The sequence below is a fragment of the Neomonachus schauinslandi genome, chromosome 9, assembly GCF_002201575.2.
Source record: "Neomonachus schauinslandi chromosome 9, ASM220157v2, whole genome shotgun sequence".
In the NCBI taxonomy this organism is placed as follows: Eukaryota; Metazoa; Chordata; class Mammalia; order Carnivora; family Phocidae; genus Neomonachus; species Neomonachus schauinslandi.
Window position 1 is genome coordinate 110,721,820 of NC_058411.1, and position 22,659 is coordinate 110,744,478.

Here is a 22,659-nt window from a genome sequence, read left to right on the forward strand (position 1 = left end):
GGCTTCCATAAAAGTGGATAAGAAGAAATTGACTGGGGCACCTGGGTGGCTCAGTCGTTAAGTGTCTGCCTTCGGCTAGGGTCATGATCCCAGGGTCCTGGGATTGAGCCCCGCATCAGGCTCTCTGCTCTGCAGGAAGCCTGCTTCTCCCTCTCCCACTCCCCCTGCCTGTGTTCCCTCTCACACTGTGTCTCTCTTTGTCAAATAAATAAATAAAATATTTTAAAAAAAGAAGAAATCGAAAAAGTTTTAATTGATTGTTAAAGACTCAGTATGAACTACTTTGGAGTACCTGAGGGCCCCAGATGAAAGGGGAGTTCATACATGCTTGCAAATACATTTCCCTGGAACTCCACAGGGAGCAAGGCAGAGACCTGAGAAGTCATTTTGGTGGTGAAGAGGTGAAAGAGGTAATCTGTGGCACCTGGGAGATAGGTGCAAGGCCCCTCTCATTTACTCAGATTCTTTTAAGCCTCAAACCAGTGAGGGAGGGGCAAAAAGCCTTATTTCATAAATTTCTGGGGGGAGATTAGAAGCAAAACCTTTCTGCTTCTGCAGGGAGGAACCCTTTGGTGCACAGGGCCTACCTAATACTGAGGCTGGACAGGGACAACTGAAAATCCTACTTGCCCTACCACCAAGTAACAGACAAAAGCTTTCTACGGCTGGGGGAAGGTCAAGAATATAGAGAAATCCATGGGTGTTATACTTAACTAATGAATCATTGAATACTACATCAGAAACTAATTATGAACTTTACAGTGACTAACTGAGCATTAAAAAAAAGAAGAATATAGAGAAATCCCTATGTGGTAGAGGTATGCAGAAATGGTTGAAAGCTGAGAGGAAAACAGGTAAATTGAGAAAAACTCTCCAGCTCTTCATCTCTCTTCTTTTGCACAAGATAATGGTAGGTCCACCATTAGAAGAATTTGAAAACTGTGGTGTGCTAAAGGTAACTAAAACAACAGTAAAATCTGTACCAAGCTCAGTTCCTTTCTAAGTTGACTTAACCTGTCCACACTAATGGCTTGACAGAATATACATGCTGTGTTCCAAGTATAAATAATAATTATCTCAGTCTCTGCTATTCTGTACACCATGCCTAGCATTCAGTCAAAAATTATTGGACATAAACAGAGCAAGGGAAAACTGGCACATTGTTGAGGGATCAACAGAAAGGAGACCCAGATACTGGAACTATCAGGGACTTTAAACTAATTATTATTGGTATGTTAAAGGATTTAGTGGAAAAAGTAGATAACTTGAATAAACCAGAGGAGGAATTTTGGCAGAAAGATGGAAACCATAAAGAGTTTGAAGATACTTCTATTTGTCCAGAGAGTGAAAGGGTTCTATAACTGAGGAAGGGAAATTAGAAAAAACAATGGTGTCTGAGATGAAGTATTTACTCAGGGTGATCAGTAGACTCAACACAGCTGAGGAAATAGCGATCAACTTGAAGATAGTTCAGTATAAAATATTTAAACTGAAGTAAAAGATAAAGAGAGGTCAAACAGAATATCTAAGATGGGAAAATAAAAGATGGTATAACATAAATAAATTGGTGTCTCACAAAGAAAAGAGAACAAGAACAGAACAGGAAAAAAAATATTTAAATAGATAATGGCCAAAATTTTTTAAAAATAAACAAGATCATATTACAGGTCAAAGAAGAAGAAGCTCAGACAGTCCCAAGTACGCTAATAATAATAATAATAATAATAGGAAGTAGTAATAAAAGAAAACACACCTATACACATCATAGTTAAACTACTGAAAAGCAGGGGCACCTGGGTGGCTCAGTTGGTTAAGCGTCTGCCTTCAGCTCAGCCCATGATCCTGGGGTCCTGGGATTGAGACCTGTGTCAGGCTCCCTGCTCAGTGGGGAGTCTGCTTGTCCCTCTTCCTCTGCCCCCCCCCCCCCCCCCCTCGTGCCCTCTCTCTCCGTCTCACCCTCTCTCAAATAAATAAATAAAATCTTAAAAAAATATAAACTATTGAAAACCAAACATAATGAAGAAGTCTTGAAGACAGCCAGAAAATTTTAACAAGACACAGAGGACTTTTTCCTTTCCGTGCCGCACAGTGGCAGGATGGTGGTAAAGATTTCTAAGAAGAGGAAGTTTGTCACCAGTGGCATCTTCAAAGCTGAACTGCACGAGTTTCTGACTTGGGGGCTAACTACTCTGGAGTGGACGTCCAAGTTACACTAACCAGGACTGAAATCATTAACTTAGCCACCAGGATGCAGAATGTTCTTGCTGAGGAGGGCTGGCTGATCCAGGAATTGACCGCTGTGGTTCAGAAGAGGTTTGACTTCCCTTAGGGCAATGTGGAGCTTTATGCTGAAAAGGTGGCCACAAGAGGTCTGTGTGCTATTATCCAGGCAGAGTCTCTGTTACAAACTCCTAGGAAGCCTTGCTGTGTAGAGGGCCTGCCGTGGTGTGGTGTGCTGTGGTCCATCATGGAGAGTGGGGCAAAGGCTGTGAGGTCATGGTGTCTGGGAAACTCTAAGGACAGAGGGTTAAATCCATGAAGCTTGTGGATGGCCTGATGATTCACAGTGGGGACCCTGTTAACTATTATGTTGACACTACCGTGTACCATATGCTGCTCAGACGGGGTGTGCTGAGCATCAAAATGAAGATCATGCTTCCCCGGGATCCAAGTGGTAAGACTGGCCCTAAGAAGCCCCCACCTGACCATGTGAGCATTGTGGAACCCAAAGATGAGATATTGTCCACCACCCCCATCTTGGAACAGAAGAGTGGGAAGCCACAGCCAGACCCACAGTCTCCTTGGCAGCTGGATCTGGAGTCTGGCTATTACTCTGTGAAGACCCTTAATAAAATCTTTGAAAAAGACACATGGCCTGAACAGATTGTACATTCACTATTTGAACTGAGAATTCTATTGCCCAAAGGGAACATGACTTCATTTATTCTTAGGGCTGCCTGGCTCATGATACTCCTGTGTTTTCCCTGAAATCCTTGGTTTCAACTGTGATTGTGAGGCAAGAGCCAGAATAGGAGGACCTACGCAAAGTTAACCAGAGGGATATCCTGTGGGGAGGTAACTGTGGCGATGGTGAAGGCTGATTGCTAACAGGACAGCACCTTGATTAATTCACTGCAGTTTGGGTTTATAGGTTTAGAGAGGGACATATTTAAAATGGTTTTCTTTACTTCATGTATAAGGAAATCTGTATTGCACATAGACAATAAATATAATGCTCATTAAAAAAGAAAACAAAAGGGCGCCTGGGTGGCTCAGTCGTTAAGCATCTGCCTTCAGCTCAGGTCATGATCCCAGGATCCTGGGATCGAGTCCCACATCAGGCTCCCTGCTCGGCGGGAAGCCTGCTTCTCCCTCTCCCACTCCCCCTGCTTACGTTCCCTCTCTCACTGTGTCTCTCTCTGTCAAATAAATAAATAAAATCTTTAAAAAAAAACAAAACAAAAAAACACAGAGGAACAAAGATAAAAAATTACAGCTGACATTTTAACAGAAATGGTGCAAGCCAGAAGACAGTGGAGCGGCACTTTTAAAGTCCTAAGAGGGGAAAAAAAAAAAAAGTCAACCCAAATAATATACCTAGCAAATATATCTTTCAAAAATGAACGTGAAATAGCTTTTCAGAACAAAAGCTGAGAAAATTCATTGTCAGCAGACCTGTGCTATACGAAAGTTCTTTAGGCAAAAGTACTTGACAGAAACTTGCAGGGTCTTCAAAAGGAAACAAACAGGCCAGAATGGTTTAAAAACAAAAAAATAAATATAAAATTCTCTTATTTTCATCACTTTAAGAGGTAATTTCCTATCTAAATAGGAGAGCACCAACCTTTTCAGCAAAGGGCTAGACAGTAAATATATTAGATTTTGTGGGCCAGTATCTGTCACAGCCACTCAACTCTGCCCTAGTAGCGTCAGATCAGCCATATTATAAATCAAACTACCTTGACTTCCTGGAAAACTTTATTTGCAAATAAGAGGTGGCATGTCCTTGTTTGCCGATCTCTGACCTAGAAAAATCCTTTATAGCATATAAATTTAAAATATATGACAAAACGGAGTGAAGTTTTTAGCAAAAACTTTTTTTAGCAAGAAATTACTGTAGAATTGAAAATAGTTTATAACAAATATAATAGAAAAAATATAAAATATCAATATAGTAGTTTCTAGTACGTAAGTATAATAGAAAAATATATATATAAATATTAAATAGAAAAATAGCTTATAACCTATAAAATTAAAATATATGACAAAGCAGTGAAGTTTTTAACAAAAACTTTTTTTTTAAGAAAAAAGTTACAGTAGAATTGAAAATAAACTTGTAAGATCCTTATATCACATATCAGATCATAATATGTGAAGTAGACTGTGATCATTTAAAAATGCCTATCATAAAACTTAGGGGACCTACTAAAAAGTAGAGAAAGATTTGGCTAATAAGTCAATAGTGGAAATACAGTGGAATCTTAAGAATTAATCAATCTAAAAGAAGTAAGGTAAAGAGAAAAAGGAAAAAATAAATGGGACAAATAAAAACGAGCAAGACAGTAAATTTGAATCTATATCAATTATTGCATTAAATATAAATCCTTTAGGGCTTAAAACAAGTCTCAAAACATTTAATAGCATTTAAATCATTCAAAGTATATTCTTTGACTTCAATGGCATTAAACTAAAACTCAATAACAGATACTGGAAAATCCTCAAATATTTGGGAATTAAACAGCCTTCTAAATAATACATGGGTCAAAGAACAAGTCACAGGAAATTAGAAGCTATTTTGAACTGAATGAAAATGAAAATACAACTTATCAAAATTTGTGGAATGCAGTTAACATAGTGTTTTGAAGGAAACTTTTATTTATTTATTATTATTTTTAAGATTTTTTTATCCTAGAGAGAGAGCATGAGTGGGAGGGGCAGAGGGAGAGGGAGAGAGAATCCCAAGCAGACTCTGTGCTGAGCACAGTGCCCAATCTCACAACCCTGAGATCAGGACCTGAACCAAAACAGTCGGATGCTTAACCAATTGCACCACCCAGGCACCTCTTGAAGGAAGCTTTTAAAAGCTAGATAAAAAAGAGCAAATTAGGGGCACCTGGGTGGCTCAGTCGGTTGAGCATCTGCCTTCGGCTCAGGTCATGATCTCAGGGTCCTGGGATCAAGCCCCGCATCGGGCTCCCTGCTCTGCGGGAAGCCTGCTTCTCCTTCTCCCACTCCCCCTGCTTGTGTTCTCTCTCTCGCTGTCTCTCTCTCTGTCAAATAAATAAAATCTTTAAAAAAAAAAAAAAAGAGCAAATTAAATCTAGAGCATTCAGAAGAAGAAAATGATAAAAGAAATAAATGAAATGGAAAACAAAGTAAATGAAACCAAGGGTGGTCCTTTGAAAAGATCAATTTAATTGGAATGTGTTTAACCACTCCAATCAAGAAAAACAAAATTACCAATATCAAGAATGAAAAATCCTATATGAATCCTATAGACTTTAAGAGGATATAAGGGAATATTAAGAACAACTTTATGCCAATAAGTTTAAAAAGGAAGGTAATAGAGCTGGTTTGTTCAGGATGTAAAGCATCAGTTTAAGATGTGTTGGATTTAGGTTATAATAGAAAACTAGGTAAAAATGTCTAGAATCAGAGGGCAGCTCATGTCAGACGATCAGGAAAGAGGTTGAAGAAGAGAACAACAGGCTTTGGTTCTGATAAATTTTAAGAGTTTTAACCAAACTCTTGTTACAAATTAAGGCAGCTAAGTATTTTATTTTCTTATATGTAGAGAATATTGTGTTCCCAGTTTTTATGTGGTAGTCTTTTACAGTATTGTAAATTAAAACTCCTTAACTCTCTCTTTAGTAAATGGAGTTATAAGGGATCATATATTATCTAGTCTTACTTCTCTGCCTTCATACGATTGTCTTAGCTAGAGTTCATCCTTGCATATTGTCTTGAAGATCTGCATGTATACCATTGTTATAATCTTTAGATAAACTTTGTGCCATGTGTTCTTTTTTCTAATGATCAAAAAATTCATTCTTGTTTCTGTCTTAAACCACCACAGTTTTCTATGGACTTACATCTCAACCTCTTATTTTATATACTTAAAGATAGCATTTATTCCCTTACTGTTTTTTCCTTCTTATCATTTCCAGGTATTTAAATTATTTCTAATAGAACCTCTTCTATTCTGCTGATTCTAAAAAAATCTCTTTAATCTCTTTCTTGTGCACATCATTTAAAAAATATGGTGGCCTATAGGAAGCTGGGAAAAGAAACTTAAATGCACTTTATAATATTTGAATGTATGAAAAAGTGAAATCACAAATCAGTGTGGATTGAAAGATTCCTACATTACATGATATGTGAACAATTGGTGATTTGTAAAGAATTAAATTATGTATTTACCTTGTGTCAAAATAAAATATAGAGTTAAAATTTTAATTGAATCCTTAAAAATGTTGAAAGATGGTAGAAGAGTCTTGCCACTTGCTTTTACATATAAAAGAAGAGAATACAGATGGAAAGTTGGTATTTTAGGGTATAAAAATGTAATTCTTCTGTATATAAAGTATGAGAACTACTCTAAAGAGACAAGGTAGGGAAGAAATTTAATATTCTGAATATATAAGAGTGCACACAAATGGATATGATAAAATAATTAACATAAACATACAGTTCACAATAGAGCAAAGGTAATTTCTAAACATGACAAATGTTCCACTTCACAATCAAAGATGTAAGATTAAGTCAGTGAGATGTCATTTTTGCCTAATGAAGATTTTATCTTTTAATGAACATTACATTATAATGGTTGGCTAGGGTGTGGTTAGGGTTGTGCCTTTCTGTCACTCAGTGAAAATATAAATTGTTACATCATTTACTAAAACCATTTTGACAATCATATTTTAAAAATTACCAACTCAACCCGTTAATTGTTTTTTTAGGAATTTTTTCCTAAGGAAGAAATCAAAGATTTGGACAAAGACTGGTTTATATCAGCATTTGTAACTTAAAAAGAAAAAAATAGGGATAAATAGAGAAAGAATAGGAAAGGACTTGTCCCCAAATAGAGGAGGTAGTTAAAATAATTATAGTACAGCATTGTGATGGAAAAGTTACTTGGCCATTAAAAAACCACTTCTCTGAACACTCTTTAATGGAATCAGAAAAAATCTTAGGGTATAATGTCAAGTAGAGAAGTAAAATACAAAACTATATATACCAAATAATCTGAACTTAGTTTAAAAAATTATATACACACATTTAGACATTCCCATACCAAAATGTTAACAGTGGTTATCTTTGGATACTAATATTTTTTCAATTTTCTAAAATAACCATATATTCCTTTTATATAATCAGTAAAGGTTTTTTCATAACTTAATACGAAACCTACCTTTCAGGGCTGAAATTTAGAAAATATACCAAACACATAATTTTGAGACTTCCTGCCAAAAACATCATAGATGGAAGAATTACAAACACTTCCCTTCATAAGAGTTGGGTTGCATTGCAGGAAGTAAACAGCAATTTCCAGTAGACCTCACTCCTGCCCCTGATTTGGTAGGACAAGTCCAAGAGGCTTGAGCAGCCTGAAGGAGGAAGGATAGAAACTGGCCTACTTTGAGCCGCTTTCCCTTTGCATTCATTACCATTGTGAATCTCCAAGAGTAAAGTAGAATGTGTGTATATAGCATTCCCAGATCTGTTTGACCATGGAACTTTTGTCTTTTTTTAAGTAGACCCATTACAATCTTAAAGAGCACAATTTGGGAAGCATTGATGTAGAGATATTCAAAGGAGGGTGGACAAAATAGAGGTTGGCAAACAGTGACCTTAGGCCAAGGCCAGCCAGCCTCCTGTTTTTGTAAGTAAAGTTTTATTGAGACACAGCCACACTTGTTTACTGATTGTCTGTGTCTGGTCTGTAGTTGTTTTCACACTGTACTGGCAGAGATGAGTAGCTTAGACAGAGATCATATGACCCACAAGCCTGAAATATTTACTCTGGCCCTTTACAGAAGGAGCTTGCCAAACACTGGCATAAATGATAGGAATCTTGCAGCCCTGATAGTTTGTGATTCTAAGTTATTTCTGGTCAGTGGAAGTCTGTTTCAGATAAAAGTTTTTAAATGAAAAAAAGTTGAGGGTAGGTGGAAAAAGGCAGAAGAAGGGCAGGAGAGTCACAAATACAAGAATAACAGAAGAAAGTCAGACTTGGTGTGTGAATAACTAGGAAATACGCAATGGTGACTGACTCCAAGGAGGAATTGTTTACAGAACTGCAAACCACAGAGAGTTTGCTAGCACATCTTTGTGGCTGATATCTGAGAAACACTTAAGTGCTAGAAACACCATGGAGTAAATTTACTGAAAGTGGAGGGCGCCTGGGTGGCTCAGTTGGTTAAGCAACTGCCTTCGGCTCAGGTCATGATCCTGGAGTCCCAGGATCAAGTCCCGCATCGGGCTCCCTGCTCAGCAGGGAGTCTGCTTCTCCCTCTGACCCTCCACCCTCTCATGCTGTCTCTCTGTCATTCTCTCTCTCTCAATAAATAAATAAAAATCTTAAAAAAAAAAAAATTTACTGAAAGTGGAAAGAGGGGCGCCTGGGTGGCTCAGTCGGTTAAGCCTCCAAGACTCTTGGTTTCATCTCAGGTCATGATCTCAGGGTCGTGAAATCGAGCCCCAAGTCGGGTTCTCTGCTCAGTATGGAGTTTGCTTGTCCCTCTCCCTCCCCCTTTGCCCCTGCCCTGGCTCATGCGTGTGGGCTCTCTCGCTTTCTCTCTCAAATAAATAAAATCTTAAAAGGGGGTGGGGAGAGAAATCTCTTGTGATGGTGTTTACCTTCATGCATCTGGTTTAAAAATAATATCAAAAGTATTTGAGCATCTTTGAGACCAAGTCTTATTTCTGTAGAGGGAATTTTCTGATCCCTACTGGGTACTGCCTATAATATTGGCCATCTGCCTGCTGGCTAGTGCTTGGTTGCAAGAAGGTACTTCGGAGCACCCACAATTGGCCTGTGATATAATTTGGACAGCATAGTTTTTAAGTTAATTATCACCTTTGAATGTAAAATGAAATTTTTAAATTATAGTTAAAATATATAAGACACTAAGAACAGTGTCTTATATAAGCAACAACACTAGGAAGCAAAATTTCTAATTGGGAAGTAGAATTTGAGAAGGAGTATGTTTCAAACATACTTTCTTTTTATTCCTCCAGCTTTATTGAGATATAATCCACATTTAACATTGTGTAAATTTAAGGTGTACATATTGTAAAATGTTTAACACAGTAAGGTTAGGTAACACATTTTTTACCTCACATTATCAGCATTTCGTTATTGTTATGGGAAGAACATGGTGAGTTCAACTCTCCTACAACTTTTAGTTACACGGTATAGTATTGTTTACTAGAGTCGCATTCCATCCCTAGACCTTATTCCTTCCTAAATGGAGGTTTGTACCCTTTAACCAACATCTCCCGATTTCCCTCACCCTTCAGTCCCTGGTAATCGTTACTCTACTCTGTGTTTCTAGGAGTTCAGTGTCAAACATAACTTTCTTTTATTTAAAATGCTATTTTTTTTACTTTTATGCATTTCTAGGAACAGCAGCTCTTGATTTTAGAAGATCTTGTAGTTTTAAAAACATTTAATCATAACTATTTTTATTTGCTGCCAGTTAAATTAATATTATCCGTCATTTTGTGCTCAAATACTTTATCTTATCATTGTCTACTGAATGATTTTTTTTTTAAGTATTGGCATTATAAATTACTGTAGTTAAGAGTAGTAAGAATTGGGGTGCCTTGGTGGCTCAGTCGTTAAGTGTCTGCCTTCGGCTTAGGTCATGATCCCAGGGTCCTGGGATCGAGCACTGCGTCGGGCTCCCTGCTCAGTAGGAAGCCTGCTTCTCCCTCTCCCACTCCCCCTGCTTGTGTTCCCTCTCTCACTGTGTCTGTCAAATAAATAAATAAAAAATCTTAAAAAAAAAAAAAGTAGTAAGAAGTAAAATGTGTTTTGTCCATTAACTTTTTATTAGCCTTTCTTCCTGTCACTTTGAATTTAAAAATAGATTCCAGAATTATCTTGTAAGATTTAAATTTAAAAACACAAGAGTTTTTTTTCTTTGTACATTCATTCATAGCAAGGCTGATACTTGGCAGTTTTTTAGTTCCAATAAGGGAAGATGGGTTGGTGAAAAGTGAGTAACATGAATTTGTTTTTAGTAAAGGAAATTCATACTTTACCAACTCATTAAATGACTTCTAGGATATTATGGCCATGAGAGATAAGGATACATATTGAGCTTTACTTTTTTTTTTTTGACAGAAATATTTCCAAAAAAATTCCATATAGTATCTAAGGTAAATATTGAATAATAGAAGTTCTGGAATAAGTGACTAATGACCTGGCATGATTAAATGTTGGCTAGATAGTAGGAAATCATTAGTCATTAGTGGAATATTTTAAGTCTGAAACACTAGGATGTATGATAGTTGGTGTTGATTTTATTTTATTTTTTGAATATTGATATTAATCAAAGGATAAATTCTAATCAGTTATTTTGCTTTTTTATAGCAGTAATTATAACTTAAAGAAAAGTTTTAACTCAAGACAGCTGTGATGAAATTTGACTTCTTAATTGTGAATTCCATGGCTAGGAACTTTCCGTGATTGAAAATGCATCTAATGTCAATGCCTGGGTTCTAATTCTTGTCTGCCATTAACTTGCTGAGTGATTGGTTCAGGTATTGAAATTCTCTGATTTTTTTATTTTCTGCAAAATGAAGGGTTTAGATTATATGACTTCCTTATATTCTATTAAATGCAGCTGTTTTAGAAATATTATATGTATTAGGGGTACATGGGTGGCAGTCAGTTAAGTGTCTGCCTTATGCACAGGTTGTGATTCCATCCTAGGATCGAGCTCCAAGTCGGGCTCCCTGTTCAGTGGGGAGCCTGCTTCTCCCTCTCCCTCTGGCCCCCACTCAGGCTTGCTCTCTCTCTAGGGCTCTCTCTGTCAAAATAAATAAAATCTTTTTAAAAATTAAAAAAAGAAATATATGCATTAAATATAAGATGAATTTCAGAACATTTTTTCTGTCTAGGTATTGAAATAGATACTGTTTGCAGAAAGTCGGGGCATTGCAGTTACTTGCCACAATATGTGTAGTGAAACAAACCTCATACTAAAGATCTGAATTACTGGCTTCATGTCCCAGCCCCACTATAGAGGAGATAGTTAATCTCTCTGAACATCATTTTCCTTATCTGTAAGTGTAAACAGTAATCTCTGCACAGCACACTTCTGACAGGCAAATAGAATGCTAAAGTTGACCCTTGAACAACATGGAGATTAAGGGTGCTGACCTCCCTGCACAATCAAAAACCTGTATATAATTTGATACCCCCAAAACTTAACTAGTAATAACCTCTTGTTGGCTGGAAGCCTTTACCAGTAAGGTAAGCTGTCAATTAACACATATTTTATACGTTATATGTATTTTAGGCTATATTCTTAAAATAAAGTAAGCTAGAGCACAGAAACTGTTAAGAAAATAGTAAGAGAAAATACACTTGCATTACTGTACTGTATTTATCCAAAAAAAAAAAAATTGTGCGTAAGTGGACCTGCACAGTTCAACCCATGTTGTTCAAGAGCCAACTGTATATGTAAAGCATTTTGTAAATTGTAAATACTCTGTAACTCTAAGGTAATAGTAATTTGAAGGAATGTACAAAGGCAAAGCTACTGACTGGGATTTTAGTAGTCAGCATTAAATTCAAATGAAGATAAAAGGTTAACTTCACAAAGCAAGGTTTGAGAACTTTTTCAAGTAGACAACAGTAATCCATTTAATATTCAGTTAGAACATTTGGATTTGCAAAATAAGAAAAAAATCTTGTGTGACCAGATTGCAAGGCATCTGAAATGGTTTGCTTAAAACTAAACTTGCACAAAATAGTTTTAAATAAACATAACGCATGTTCATTGTCAAAAATAAGAATGTGTAATTGACTGAAATAAAACTGTACCTTTTAACCCTTCCCTTAATCTCACTTTCTAGAGATAGCCCTTGTTAACAAACATTGTGTATTTATTCATTATTTGTTGAGAAAAATTCCATATGCTGTATGAAATTGTGTATTCATTGTGCTAAGTGGTGGGGATGAAATTGCCAACAAGCAGGCATGAGTCTCTGCCCTCATAGTGCTTATGTACTGTAAGCACATGCGGACATTGAGCAAGTAAATAAATAAATAAAATAATTATAGATTTTATGCCTACTTAAAGGAAATGAAAAGAATGCTCTGATAAAGAATTAATGAGGGTATATAGGGAGTTAAACAGGACAGAGAAGCCCTCTCTGATGGGATATGTCAGTTGAGACCCAAGCCTTAGAAGAAGCCGGTATGTGTGTATTTTATATACTCACACATACATAGACACACATGATGAATTACCTTTTTATTTGCAGAAGTGAAATCATATTTTTTGTGACTTTACTGAACAGTGTTTTATGGACATGGTGGTACTTACAGGTTTACCTTTTTTTCTTTTTTTACCTGCTCTGTTATCATCAGACTGGAATATGAGGAGACTTAGTTTTTGTGTTCTTGATGGCAGTGTAAATTTTTTTGAAATGCAGTTTAATAATTTAGAATTCATATTCAAATAACCCCATTTATATAAATTTATCTTGCATGTATAGCTACCAAGTATTTAAAGATATTTATGTTAGATGAGGGTAAACCTGGAGACAGTGTGGTCCATGCAATTAATAAGGGGGCTGATTAAATAACATGAATACAATGGAACACTTAGGTAGCTGTTAAAAAATAAGGTAGGTCTATGTAAGGTAAATACGGTAGATGTGGAAAAATATCTGAGTTATATTATTATTTAAGTTGCAGAAAAGTATATGTAGTCTGATTTCATTTGTAGAAGAGATAAGACAGAAGGATAAACAGTTGATCCTTCAACAATACCTGTGAACGGGGGCTAGAGGCACCAACCTCCATGTAGTCAAAAACCTGCCTATAACTTTTGACTCCGTGGAAACTTTACTAATCCTGCAAACCATGAGATTACCTTTTACGGCAGTACACAATTTGCTGGAGAGGTGATCTGCTTATGCAGAGATGATTGGTGTCACACAGGGATGATTAGCTTCACACAGTGTTTTAAGTGGATACTTGCAACATCTTTGCTCACCACAGTGGCAACAAGAGGTGGCTACAAAATTATTACGGTAGCACAGTATGCACTACAGTTAATTTTATGAGTTACAATTTAATACTGTCTTTACATTTGCTTACATTTTTCTCAAATGCAAATGGCACCATGAATAGTCTGTGTGTGCATAAGTTTTGATAAATTTTAACTTCGTGTATTTTACGAGACAGTGCTCTAACCCCTGAGCTACGGAGCCTACTTCGTGTATTTTAAATTTGTGTATGTTTTATGGTAGTAAATTATAAAATAGACTAGTATTTATATATATGTTATATATTCATGACATACCTAACTTTTTCTTAATTTTTTTGGATATTTCTAGGCTGTGAAGTTCCATCTGTGAATTTTTTCAAATTGTTGCAAATCTCCAAAAAAATTCTAATATATTTATTGAAAAAAAATCCACGTATTAAGTGAACTGTGCATTTCCAACCTGTGTTGTTCAAGGGTCTACTGTTGATGTATATGTGCTTGTATGTATAACAAAGTTTTATAAATCTACACAACAATCTGTTAATTGTGCTTATATCTGTGGAGTGAGGTTGAAAATGTCTGAAGGTGGCAAGGGAAGGACAAACAATGTATTGTAAACATTTGAAAAGCCAAATTTAAATTTTTATTTAAAATTTAAAAATTAAATTTGGAATATTGCAATCAGGTGTGTAGACATAGTGATTTTACTTTGTTAGGATAGTTTAAAACTTTTTGAGTTTTTATTTCTTGAAAACAAAATGCTATGGGAGAAAAATAAATAGGTTGCTTAGAGTATTTGGCAACTATCTCCAAATATTTTCTTATCTTCAAATATAATATCTTCTATTATAACATTTTTTTTCCTGAAAGATGAATCATGTCATATAAGTGCTAAGACCGTGCTAAGACAGGTAGAGTTTATTAATATATTAAAGCAAATTTGTTTTCTTAAACCAAGTATTTTATTGAGTATGTGTACTGTGTAAAAAGAGATTCCTAGTTACCTAGCAGAGACCCCTAATACATAGACCAGAAGGAGAGAGAATATAAAATCGTAGAGTCTAGTTAGAAGGGATCTTAGAGATCCAAGTGTCTAGTTTAGCTGAGCTGGACACTCAGTTCTAAGTGAATTGCCTTATATCACATCGCTAGTTAGCATCAAAGTCAGGGCTGATATCTATGTTTTCAGTTTCAGAATTCACTGTTGAATGTTTTCAAGACCAAGATCATTTACAGTCTTTTAATTTCAAGTGCAGTCCTTTGAATCTATTGTGGTTACACTTATGGACAGGCTTTGTCAAGTGTACCATTTTGCAAGGGTGACCATGCATCTAGTGTGCCTGAGACAGTCCTAGTTTATGTCTTTTGTCCCAGCATAATTATCAAAAGTGCTTTCTTCTCATTCTCATAGTTATCTGGCCCTGGACAGTATATTCTGCAGTTGTTCCAATTATTGCCAATTTATTGAATCTGAAGGGCTGTGAACAGTACCAGGGTAGAGATTTTGAATTATGAATCTAAAGAATTGCAGTGCAAGCTGTGCTAAATGGCAGAGTACTGCTGTAATTCTGAATGGTAAGAAATGACAGACAAGGATGGCTTCTTGAAGAATTTGGCGTTTGAGCTGAGCACAGAAGGAAGAGTAAGACTGTAGATTGGTCAGGTTACACAAAGATGAAAAAGAATGACATTTAGGATGTATAAGTAAGAAGGCTCAAAGTGCATTTGAAGAAGAGCTTACCAGTGTTCAGAAAGTAGGAATATAAGAATATACATCGTGGAAGGTGTATCTAGACCAGCTTATTTAATACCAGGTCAGAAGGCTGGGTGGGATTTGCTGAGTAGCTAGAACCCCAGCAATTTTTAGGTACATGAAGAAACAAGTAACACTTTGTGTACAAGTAGTACACAAGGATTGGTCTACTGGAGGTGTGTTGACTGAGTTGAGAGAGAAAAATATAAAATCTGTGATACTGATTAGAAGAATTGTGTGCCACATCAGATAGGATGTTTAAGACCCTCAACTGGGTATTTACAGTGGAAAGAGAAACTCTTATCCCTCAGTGGCTCATACATGGTAAATATTTAATAAATGTCAGATAGATGTTCCTACAAAGGAAGAGAAGACAAGATTTGTAATTTTTTGGATACTTAAGATAAGGGAGAGAAAAAGATTTAAGTTTCACACTAAATACAAGCAGAGAGATTCTCTATATAAAGTCCAGGGTTATGATCTTAGTCTACTTAGTTGTCCCCATTACTGTTGAGTTGTGCTGTAATAATTGCTCTGTTTTTAGAGAGCTTTGGAGAGGTAGAAATATAATTAAAATATGATTTGTTTGTTTAATGTTTAACATTTCATCTTTGACAAAAGTCATGAATTTTGAGGCCATAACTTGTGAGGTCCAGGTAATAACTTAGTGCCTCAATTATGAATTTTGGTTTTAAGCAATTAAATAAAAGTTCAGTAAATGACCTTTCTGGACACAAAGATGGATTTAGACATTATCAGAGAGCCAGCTTGAATTTTAATTTGATGCTGTTATTTTGTTATAAAGAAAGAATCCATTATGCAGTGCTAAAACACCAGAAGGAAGATAGTATGTCTGAATATCTTTTAATTGGTAGCTATATTTAAGAGTCGATTACATTACACAATAATATCATAGTTGGCAGAATATCATTCGGGTCTAAAAGACATCACTGACAATCTGGCTGCTTATAGACTTTATTTCATGTAGTTTCAATGCTGGATCAGTGTGTTTTTCATTTTTGGTTATAGTGCTGTTGGTGTTGAGAACAACTCCCATTTTGATGCACGCTTAAGAGATCACCAGAAATTAAAAAGTATGGTATAATTTGATACGCATTTTGAGTTAGGTTTTCCTATAGTATTAGCATTTTAAATGCTACTACTACATCGTAACTACTGTAATACTGTCCTCATATGTATGCATATCTTAAGAAACAACCTTTATTTATCACCAGAATCACTCCCTGAGTTTCCTCATCTACAGTGTGTACCTGAGCATTGTAGACCTCAAATATAAAAAGAATGTGAAGAGATTTTTTAGCTGGATTCTAGTATGATGACAAATTTCTCCTAATTTTTAGGATTCCTCTTCATTTTACATTCCTTTACTACAAACTAAGTAATTGATGTTTCTTGTCAAACTTCAAGATCTGGATTAAGTACTGCTGAATCCTATCACTTTTTATATAATCTGAGGAAATAAAAACTGCTAGAATTTGGGCTTCTGAATCTGAATCTTAAAAAAATGCTAATGCTCTTTATCTCTCAGCTATGTCTTGGAAAACTAGTTGTGATTAGAGTTAATGTAAATCATTAAGCACGTTGGAACAAAGTCAGTTTTCTCTTTTTGTTGGCCTAAATGGGTAACAAGCAAAAATATCTTTATACATTTTGTCTTTCCTTTTTTCTGGGGTGTTATAATCTTATTGAGGAGACAGCGTTTTGATTTAGGATGAAAGGAGAGAAGGTGATCTTTTTTCCGGGCTCACTGCTGTGGTAGGTGCGTCATTAGCATCTGGCACACCTTTTTTAATGAGTGCTTTTGATGTCAGGAAAATGTCAGATGACTTCCTTAAAATTGAAACATCTCTCCTGCACACAAGAATGGGAGGAGTATTTTGTGTTCATTTTATTTTATAACTTCCTTCAACTGTTTATATAAGTCATTTATTTAAACCAGCAGTTGACCGCAAGGGCTGCTTATCAGAGAACACACCTACCAAAACTCTCCAATAGAGTGCGTTCCTCTGATAGCAGATGAGTTCTTCTCTACCTTTGAGATTTAGTTCCTCAGAGGAAGAGCTCTAAAGTCTGTGGGATCATCACATGCAATTTTTATTCCCTTGCTTTGAAATTATTTGAATACTCAAAATGTGTAGCCTTGGTAAAGGATTTTTATGAGTTTATGTTCACATTGCATTGTGCCCCTCACCAGTCTCCTAGCTGTTTAGCAGCTGTGCTGGTGGACATTTCAGGTATTTGCATAGTTTGGAATTATTTCATTTTGGAGTGTGCTGTTCTCTCACAACCCTGGAAGACTGTTACTAAATTCATAAGCACCAACTTCCATTGGGCCTCAGATACCTGCAAGATCCTATTAGGTTTTTCTAATCTACTTCCTTCCCCTTTCTTGCATATCAATTATTTTAAAAACTCTATGCTCTTCATTGGACATTTCTTTCCTGCAGACCTACTCTTTTACTGCCAGCAGTTGACCACATTTCTCAATTCATTGGAATTTGAGATTCTTTTTGTGCTGTAATGCATGGTCAGTTTTTTGATGACAGTTCTGTGGGTGTTATGTTTGCTGCTATTACAGTTTGTAAATGTCTATTAGATCAAACTTGTTAATTGTGTTTGTAAACTCCTTTAGAGCCTTACCTAATTTTTTTGTCTACTTGATCTGCCGATTTTTAAGAAAATAAATTTCTATGAAAGGTATGATTGCAGATTTGTTCAGTTCTTGTATTTCTAACTACCTTTGCTTTGTATATTCAGAAGCTGTGTTATTAATGCATTTGGGATTATGACTTACTTTCCTTGTGGATTATCGTGTTTCATCAAATCTAAGAAGATAAAATGCATCCTGATTTCATAGACTTTAAAATGTGTGAAAAAGTATATCATAGAATCTAGAAAACATGGTATTTATTTTTATCAGCAGGAAACATTCATTTTTCCCTGATTAATTCTTGTTACCTTCAATTATGTTTTGTTCGATATTGACATTACTAAACCTACTTTCTTCTTAATAGCATTGCCTGATAAATACTTTCTTTTATTTTCAAACTTTTGGTGTCCTTTTTTTATTGACTGTAGACAGCTTTACACTTATTTTTATGTCCTTGTGAGTCCTGCCAACCCATCTTAATTGGTTTCTATTTATCAAATGGTTACCTTTAAAATTTTTATGTACATATTTAGCTATATTTTTTTTAGCAGCAGTTAGGGTTAACCATGATCTCTTCCTCCTCACCAAATAATTAAATACTTCATCACGCTTTCACTGCCTTCTTCACACACTGTGCCTTCTCCCCAGATACATTCTTTGCACTACAATTTCCACTTTCTTGGGTTTGTTGTTTTAATTTACTTTGCTAGAGTGTACCTGGAAGTAAATTTCTCAGAAAGGGTGTGTGAAAAGTAAATTTAAGACCCCATAACTGAAAATATAATATTTGCTCTCATACAAAGCTTCATTATCTTTTTAGTATACTCTTTGGAATCTTTTTCTTGTTCATATAATAGTCGTCTGTTTTATTCTCTGTAAGCTATGGAATTTCTATCTTTCATCCTTTGAATTCTGCATTTTTGTGATACGGATTATTTTCTTCCTCCACCTCCAATTCATACTGTCCAGCATTGAGTGGTCCCTTTAAAACAGACTTCCATCTAGGGGTGCCTGGGTGGCTCAGTTGGTTAAGCGTCCTACTCTTGATCTCAGCTCAGGTCTTGATCTCAGCTCAGGTCTTGATCTCAGGGTCGTGAGTTCAAGCCCCATGTTAGGCTCAGCATGGAGCCTACTTAAAAAAAATAAAAATAAAAATAAATACACACAATAAAACACACTTATATGTGTTTAGTTCCAGAAAAATTTTATGATGTTAAATATTTGACCATTTATTGCTCTTGCTGCTTCTTCTTTTATCTCCTCTTAAACTTTTTCTTTACATGTCACTTGTACTTGAGTGTTTTGTTCTGGCAAAATCCCTAGAATTACTTTGCAGTCTACTAATGTGATCTTTATTTAGGTCCAATTTTCTTTTCTGTCTGTATTTTTTAATAAACCTTTAATTTTAGAATAGCTTTAGATTTATAGAAGAGTTATGAAGATAGTACAAAGAGTTCTTACACATTCCACACCATTTCCCCTGTTGTTAACAATGTAAGATGTTAACAACATCTTGGTTGGTATTGGTATTTTTCACAGTTAAACAATATAATGTAAACATACATTTTTTTGTTAACTAAAATTCATACTTTATTCGTATTTCCTTAGTTTTTATCTTACGTCCTTTTTGTTTATCCAGTCCTATCCAGAATGCCACATTACATTTAGTCATCATATCTTGTTAGACTACTCTTGGCTGTGATAGTTTCTCAGAGTTTCCTTGTTTTCGATGACCTTAACAGTTTGAAGGAGCATTGGTCAGATATTCTGTAGAATGTGCTTTTATTAAGAATTGTCTTGATATTTTTCTCATGATTATACTGGGAATATTGTTTTGGGGGAGGAGGACGAAAGAGGTAAATTTCCATTCTCATCACATCATATCAAGGTATAAGCTATCAACATGACTGACCAGTGTGGATGTTGACCCTGATCACTTGGCTGAGAGTAGTACTTCGCAGGTGTCTCCACTGTGAAGTGACTTCTCTTTTACTTTTCTGTATCATACACTTTGGAAGAAGTCACTGTACACAGCCCATGCTTATGAAGTCAGGAGTCACACACCACTTCCTTTTGGACAGAGTATCTACATAAACTATTTTAAATTCTTCTGTTCAGGAGATTGTCTGTTCTCCCCCATATATTTATTCAGTCATTTGCTAATATTTTCTTAAGGATTTTTGCATCTGTGTTCATGAGATACATTGGTTTTTAGTTTTCTGGTAATGTCTATCAGTTTTGATATTAAGATAATGCTTTATAGAATGACTTGGTAAGTGTTCTTTCTGTTTCTATTTTTGCAAAGATATTATGGGGCATTAGTATTATTTGTCCTTTGTGAAATTCACCAGTGAATTCACCAGTGAAACTCTCTGGGCCTGGTGCTTTCTTTATAGAAGTTTTAAATTGGGGCACCTGGGTGGCACATACGGTTAAGCAAACGACTCTTGGTTTCAGCTCAGGGCATGATCTTGGGGTCGTGAGATCAAGCCCTGCATTGGGCTCAGCTCGGAGTCTGCTAGAGACACTCTCTCCCTCTGCCTCTCCACACTACTCGCTCTCTTGCTCTCAAAAATAAATAAATCTTTTTTTAAAAAAAGAAAGTTTTAAATTATTGACTTCATTTCTTTAATAGTCATAGGGCTGTTGAAGTTATCTATTTCTTCTTGTGTGAGTTCTCATAGCTCATGTTTTTTTTTTAAGTATTTGGTCTGTTTTATCTAAGTTATTGAAATGTGGACATAGAGTTATTTGTAGTATCCCCTTATTATCCTTTTAATGCCTGTGAGAGCAAGGGTGATGGCCCTCCTTTCATACCTGGTATTAGTAATTTGTGGCTCTTTATTTTTTCTTGGTGCCTAGCTAGAGTTTATCAGTTTATTGATATTTTCAAATAAGCAGCTTTTAGTCTTGCTTTTTCTGTTGTTTTCCTGTTTTCATTTTCATTAATACTGTTCTAATTTTTATTATTTCATTTTTTCTTCTTGATTTAGGCTTAATTTGCTCTTCTTTCTGTAGTTTCCTAAGGTAGAAACTTAGGTTACAGACCTAAGGTTTTTTTTTTTCTTTTTTAATGTATGCATTAATGCTGTAAATTTTTCTCTAAACACTGCCTTTGTTGTTTCCCACAAAGTTTAATAAGTTGCATTTTCATTTTCTTTCAGTTCAAAATATTTTCTAGTTTTCTGTGTGTCTCCCCCTTTGACCTATGTATTATTTAGATGTGTATTTATTTTTAAATATTTGGGGGTTTCCCATCTATATTTCTGTTACTTATTTCTAGATTAACTCCACTGTGGTCAGAGAACATACTTTTTTTTTATGTTAATGACCATACATTACATCATTAGTTTTTGATGTAGTGTTCCATGATTCATTGTTTGCGTATAACACCCAGTGCTCCATTCAATATGTGCCCTCTTTAATACCCATCACCAGGCTAACCCATCCCCCCACCCCCCTCCCCTCTAGAACCCTCAGTTTGTTTCTCAGAGTCCATAGTCTCTTATGGTTCGTCTCCCCCTCCAATTTCCCCCCCTTCATTCTTCCCTTCCTACTATCTTCTTTTTTTTAAACATATAATGTATTATTTGTTTCAGAGGTACAGGTCTGTGATTCAGCAGTCTTAACACAATTCACAGCACTCACCATAGATAATACCCTCCCCAATATCTATCACACAGCCACCCCATGCCTCCCACCCCCCACCACTCCAGCAACCCTCAGTTTGTTTCCTGAGATTAAGAATTCCTCATATCAGTGAGATCATATGATACATGTCTTTCTCTGATTGACTTATTTCACTCAGCATAATACCATCCAGTTCCATCCACGTCATTGCAAATGGCAAGATTTCGTGGTTTTTTGATGGCTGCATAATATTCCATTGTATATATATACCACATCTTCTTTATCCATTCATCTGTCGATGAACATCTTGGCTCTTTCCACAGTTTGGCTATTGTGGACATTGCTGCTATAAACATCGGGGTGCACATACCCCTTCAGATCCCTACATTTGTATCTTTGGGGTAAATACCCAGTAGTGCAATTGCTGGGTCATATGGTAGCTCTATTTTCAACTTTTTGAGGAACCTCCATCCTGTTTTCCAGAGTGGCTGCACCAGCTTGCGTTCCCACCAACAGTGTAGGAGGGTTCCCCTTTCTCCGCATCCCCGCCAACATCTGTTGTTTCCTGACTTGTTAATTTTAGCCATTCTGACTGGTGTGAGGTGGTATCTCATTGAGGTTTTGATTTTTTAATGATTTTTATCCTTTTAAATTTGTTAAAATGTGTTTCATGGCCCAGATGTTGTCTCAGGGAATTCCCATGTAAGTTTATGAACAACATGCATTGCCCTTTTGTTGGCTGGAATATTTTTTAAATGTCAGTTGGATCAAGGTGATTGGTAATGCTATTCAGGTCATCTATATTCTTCCTGATTTTCTTTCTGCTTAGTCTACAATTTACTGACAGAAAGCTGTTTAAACTCTCCAGTTATAATAGTGAATTTACCTATTTCTGTTTGCAGTTCTATCAGTTTTTGCTTTATGTACTTTGGCATGCTTTTTGGGGTGCATATGTGTGTAGGATTGTTATATTGTCTTAGAGAATTGAAAACTTTTTCATTATGTAATGCCCCCATATTCCTAAATAATCTTCCTTATTCTGAAGTTTGCTTTGTCTAAAATTAATAAAGCTAGCTATTCCATTTTTCTTTTGATTAGTGCTAGCATTTTATATCCTTCTTCATCCCTTTACTTTTTCTTTTTACTGAATTCATTATAATTTTTAGTCATGTAGTCTTCTAATCAAGGGATATTTAAACTACCACCACTAACACATGAAGATCTTTTAAAAAAACTATGTTTATATAAAAAGGGATCCTCCTCAAAATATTGGAGTTATTGTTCTAATCTGTACCAAAAAGATGTTTCTAACTCAGCTGAGCCTCCTTGGACAGGGCCTAAGAAGAGAGTTCGTAATCTGCTTCCTGATCACG

The 22,659-nt window shown here is 35.7% G+C and overlaps 1 protein-coding gene and 1 pseudogene across 3 annotated transcripts in view; both read left to right on the forward strand.

Annotated features, from left to right (window-relative positions):
* The window catches only part of NEO1 (neogenin 1), a 252,543-nt gene that overhangs the window by 145,976 nt on the left and 83,908 nt on the right, over positions 1-22,659 (forward strand). The gene's annotated exons all lie outside the window — the stretch shown is intronic.
* LOC110583708 lies at positions 2,097-2,988 on the forward strand (annotated as a pseudogene).